This window comes from Sinocyclocheilus anshuiensis, unplaced genomic scaffold, assembly GCF_001515605.1.
Source record: "Sinocyclocheilus anshuiensis isolate Anshui unplaced genomic scaffold, SAMN03320099.WGS_v1.1 scaffold51, whole genome shotgun sequence".
Classification (NCBI taxonomy): domain Eukaryota; kingdom Metazoa; phylum Chordata; class Actinopteri; order Cypriniformes; family Cyprinidae; genus Sinocyclocheilus; species Sinocyclocheilus anshuiensis.
In genome coordinates, this window is record NW_015548296.1 from 3846901 (window position 1) to 3852394 (window position 5494).

The 5494-nt window shown below is 38.6% G+C and overlaps 1 protein-coding gene across 6 annotated transcripts in view; it reads left to right on the forward strand.

Annotated features, from left to right (window-relative positions):
• The first annotated feature begins 274 nt into the window (after positions 1 to 274).
• The window catches only part of LOC107656066 (TBL1X receptor 1), a 74614-nt gene continuing 69394 nt past the window's right edge, over positions 275 to 5494 (forward strand). For all 6 annotated transcript variants that reach the window (XM_016443740.1, XM_016443742.1, XM_016443743.1 and 3 more), the window contains exon 1: positions 275 to 629. The gene's annotated coding sequence lies outside the window, so the exon portion shown is untranslated. The remainder of the gene's footprint in view (positions 630 to 5494) is intronic.

The following is a 5494-nucleotide window of genomic DNA, read 5'->3' on the forward strand; positions in this document are numbered from 1 at the left end:
CACTGTCGTACTTCTTTCAGCAAACAATAATCGACATTTATGACCTTATAAAAAATTCCAAAAGATAAATCTTAACCTATCACAATAATGTTTAGTAGAATCTAATGTAATTTTACAATATACAAACCTCTCCATTTATGTTTCATAAACAGTCCCGTAGTTTACGGGAGGGCTAATACCCGCTTAAATTATACACCGCCGCAGTTTAGGGTGAAACGCCGATTGAGATGGAACGAACAGGCATGTTATTGCGATATTCCTCCTTCAGTTTCAACAAAGCTGCAGAGACAACCGCCCAGGCCTCCCCCATTTTCGCCTGGAAGGTCACCTCTCCAGTGTTTGAGTGTCTGAAGCCGTTGGCTGCTCCTGAACCGTTTGGCTCTTTCTCCACTAGCAAACAGTCCCACAATGTACCTCAATCGCTCTTAAATCTATTTTTAAAGGGTTTTTTTCCGCTTCACGCCGATGCGAACGGGACCGGACTCTTGTTTGGGAATTTATCTGACGATCTGCCGCCTCAAAGCAGCTTTATAACGCTTTGTTTGAGCACTATTTGACAAAATAATCGAGGAGGAGGAAATTCCACACAAGCAGTGAAAGGCAGCCCTCGCGCTCATCCGGGTATTAAAGTGAGTGTTTTCTTCATTTTACTCGTTATATCGATAATATAGTAGCATATGTGCGTTAATGTACCTCTGTGTGTTTTTAATAACAATGTATAGCGATTTATAATTTGGCAAGGGCATTTCTTTTGGAGGATCTGGCTGGGTGGGGGATGGGCAGCAATGTGTGTGTGTGTGTGTGTGTGTGTGTGTGTGTGTGTGTGTGCGCCCGCGTAAATGCAGCACCACTTCAGATTGGTAGTTTAGGTGTGTGCAAAACATCATTTCATTAGACATTAGTGTCTAATGCTGACACTGTTTTAAGTCAAGTATGCATTAAATTGACTTCCTTGCACCTGATGTTATATTAATTATTGGTATTTTAATATAATTTAATATTAGGCAATTTTAACATTTATTCTAATATGCATCATAAAATCTACTTAAGTTGAAGTTTTCACATAAATACTCTTCTCTTATTCTGTATAAATGATGCACCTCTTGAAAACTGGTGTTAATTTGTGAGTTACACTCATTTGTTCTTTATATAAGTGAATATAACATTATTTGAACATTGTGTGAATTATAATCAGTGTTTATAATAAGACTGTAAATGAAGATGAGCTCGAGCACATGACAGTGTTGTGGGCAATGCACTAAACTCTATGAGAGTGGGGGAGGGGAGCTCAACTCACATTCAGTGTTTGGACAAACAAGTGTGTGTGTGTGTGTGTGTGTGTGTGGCATGACAGGATCATGAATGTATAATTATTTACAGGTAAAGTGATATTTCTTAGTATGCACACTGATTATATACACTGTCATTGTCAGATCATGCAATGCATATGATTACATTTGACACCAACACAAACTACTACTACTTGTGGCTTATTTTATATTTTACAGCCACTCAGAGAGTGCTGTTGTATTTTTAGTGTAAAATGTTGGACTAAATAAGATGAATGTGTGTGAAATATTTGGATCATAGTGTTTAGTCTACTGTGGGGGTGGGGAGCTCTGTACTGTATGTGTATGTGTGTGCGTAATTTGAAGGCCATGCGTGTTGGGAAACTCCCATTGTAATGGCTCACATGTAACCTATTTAGATCACAATCCTTAAAGGGTTAGTTCACCCAAAAATGAAAATTAGGCTGCGTTTTACTCTCCCCCGAGGCATCCTAGGTGTATATGACTTTCTTCTTTCAGACGAATCCAGTCGAAGTTATATTAAAAATGGTCTTTGATCTTTCAAGCTGTTTAATGCCACTCAGTGGGTGTTGCATTGCTTCAGTCCAAAAGAACTTAAATAAAAATCTCCCATCCATAAAAAAAAATGTCTCACACGGCTCCGGGGGTGAACAAAGGCCTTCTGTAGTGAATAGATGTGTTTTTGTAAGAAAAATATCCATATTCAAAACGTAATAATCACTTGAATCTAACTTGCGCTCACTGTTGTAAACAGAAGCAGTTCTGGGGGAATGAAGTATGAGGTCGGCTTTGCGCATGCACCGCTCAGAAGTGACGCACGTGGAAATGCAGCGGAGAGATCAAAACAAAACAACAGTCAAGAATTAGAAGTACAAAACGAGGATTTGTAAAGAAGAATGTTGGAGGATTTCGATATAAGCCAAGAGGAGACTGGTTTTCCTTTGCTAAAGAAAAGAAAACTTAGCTTCCTTTAATCCTGTAAAAGGAAGTACGTTGGTTTTCACGAGACTAACCGGCGCATGCGCAACGCTGACCTCATACGTCATGCTCCCGGAACTGCTTCTGTGTACAACTGTTGGCACAAGCTACATTAAAGTGATTATTACGTTTTGAATATGGATATTTTTCTTACAAAAATGCATTGATTCGCTACAGAAGGCCTTTGTTCACCCCCCAGAGCCGTGTGAGACACTTTTTTTTATGGATGGGTGATTTTTATTTAAGTTCTTTTGGACTGAAGCAATGCAACACCCGCTGAGTGGCATTAAACAGCTGGAAAGTTCAAAGACAATTTTTAATATAACTCCCGACTGGATTAGTCTGAAAGAAGAAAGTCATATACACCTAGGATGCCTCGGGGGTGAGTAAAACGCAGCCTAATTTTCATTTTTGGGTGAACTAACCCTTTAAAGTCATTTACTATTGGGGTTAGGTTAACCTAGCTCATTTTTACATAGCCCCCCTCCAAAATTAGGCCTATAATAATACGCCGTAAAAATACAAACAAAGATATTTTAATTATAAATACAGTCTGTCTTAGATTCTACAAGTAGATGATTTGAGTCTCTCAGCCTTTGTTTGAAATCTGCGTCTCTCTCTAAGTGGAAGAGTGGCACGGTTATGTAACTAGTGCCTGAGAGTGGATTGAAGCAAGATGTGGGGGATGGGACAGACAGATCTTATCTATTGCGCTTTTCCCTTCCCCCTTTCCTTCATCGAGCAGAATCGCAGTGGGCCAGTCGACGTGTAGAAATGTGACGTTTGAGTCTGTGCTCTGTTGTGATGCGGTGTCGTTGACCCTGTTTTTGTTGAGCCTCAAGGTTGAGATGAGATGGGCAGATGGTGGTGTGAGCTTGAAAATGCCTGCCTTGGTCTATGCTTTCTTGAACAAGGCCTGTGTTATTTTCTGCAAGGTCATTGAGGAACACTGTTGCTGTAACTGTGCAATTCGATACAGTATAATATGTGTAAAGTGGATTTTTAATGCATCCACGTAAAGCAGCAATAATACATTTTTTTAAGAAAGTAAACCTTTTTACATACACAGCGGAGGGCAACTAGTAAACAAACTCATTTTGGCATTGTTTATCTGTTTGCTTTTGTTCTGCGGCACGCCAAAGTGTTGCCCGTTTGGTTAGTTAACATGAAATCGAGCTCAAGTCGAGTTAAAATGACTCTCTGGTCTGTTTCTTGAATGATTGGTGAATTAGGCTGTATGGTTGGTGGCCTGCTATTAGACCCGTCAATCACTTGCTGTGTTTGAAGTGACTGTACTGTAACTGCACACTACTGTGTCAGTTTATCCACCTTGTTTTTTAACATAGAAGTACGATATTTTCTGTCAATATGCAAGACTTCTGATTCATTAGCTGCTTTAGGTAAATACCTGGAAGAATAACCAAGTGCAGTGAACTGTAAAACTATTTGCGCTACAAACCAGCACCTTTATGGTTATGATAAATTAAAATAATATTATACCAAATGCCAGTTTGCATTATCTAGTAACATAATCGACTGATTTTGTACAGCTAAAATAACTGGAAGCGAGTGATACCGGAAGCCTTGCACATTCAGGTTAAAAATGGCATGTTTTTACATTAAAATTAAGGTCGATACTGTAGAATCCAAACAATTTTTGGAATAGTAAACAAATTAGTAGGTCATACGTGTATTACATGCGTACAGGAAATGTGACCTTCTATTTACAGTAGAGTTGTCTTTTGGTAGTGTATAGTTTTTTGTAGTTGGGGGAATTTTAGTGAAACCACCAAAACGTTTCAGTAAAAAAGGCTGTTTTGTCTGTAATGTCATACATTAAATTTTCGGGGGAAAAAAGCTAGCTAATACTTATAAAATTCTTTCCACTTTGCTAAATATAGATTAAATATAGGTTTTAAAAACACAATGGTTCACTAAAAAGTGTTTTAACATTCATCCCCTTTAAAGTGCTGTTGTTACATCCACACATTCAAATGGGTGTCGTGCTCTTGCATCATGTCTCACAAATGTTAAAAATAGTATAAGTAAAAAAAAAAAAAAGAGGAAGAGGCATCCCGCTTTAGACGAGCAGGACGGTCCCTGGTGTGATTGACTTCACCTTGGTCAGCTTCCCTCTGTGAATGATTCCCAGAAACTGCTAGCTGACTAAATCTAGATATCAGTTACAGCAAGTTCAGATGTGCTGTTATACATAGTTTTGCAGTGTTGTGAAAGCATGAAAAATAGCACAGCACAGTGTGGGGGACAAAATTCAGGTTGAGGAGAGATATGACCTGAAGTATAAATGTAATAAATGACAAATATGGCTGTGTATTAAATATATAGTCAAAGTCTCTGACAGGCCAAATTGCATATGAATAGTAATATTTATAGAACGATTTTCAAGGTACTCAAAGATGCTGTCTGTACAAGAGATAGAATTAGCAAAAGGAAAGTTTTGGGCGGGACTATCAGTGGGTATGACCAATAAAATATAGGCCTAGGGTTAAAGTATGGGAAACCTGTTTGGAAACAGTCAGTGTTTACACAACTGGTGGCACTGAAATTGAGCAACTTACCATAAAGAAATCACAAATATCAGTCAACTATTTAGAAACTCTAAAATGATGACTCATTTATGAACCAGCACAAATATGAGGCAGTAAAGCAGACGCAGACTTTGAGGCATTGTTTTACGGAACTAGAATGTGAATCTTGTCTCATTATGTTGTCTGACCTCTCATTATGCTGTTTACCTTTTGTCTATGTTGACTCGTGTTCTGTGAAACACAGATATGACCGTAAGTGGTAGTAAAACTTCAGAAAGCTACTTCCCATTTTCTTTGCCAACGAGTAACACCGGGTACTGGTTTTCTCATAACATCTCTCTGTTTTTTAGATTGTTTCATCATAAATTGGCAGTAGAATGATCTGCCTACTCATTTGCGCAGTGTGGTACCTTTTAAGGATGTTTATTAAGCATTAGGGCTGGGCAAATTTTTTTTTTTTTTCCGATTGATGGCGCGGCTCACTGTTTTGTTTACACATACTAAAGCACGGATGACGCTCGCGGTGTTTTCAGCTTCTGCCGTCTCACTATATGATGATATGAACACGGATGTCATCTCCAGCTACTCTGAGAGTCACTTCGTTAGCATTTACCGTTTCATTTGAGAAAACTACCGTCATATCACATACACAGCAGC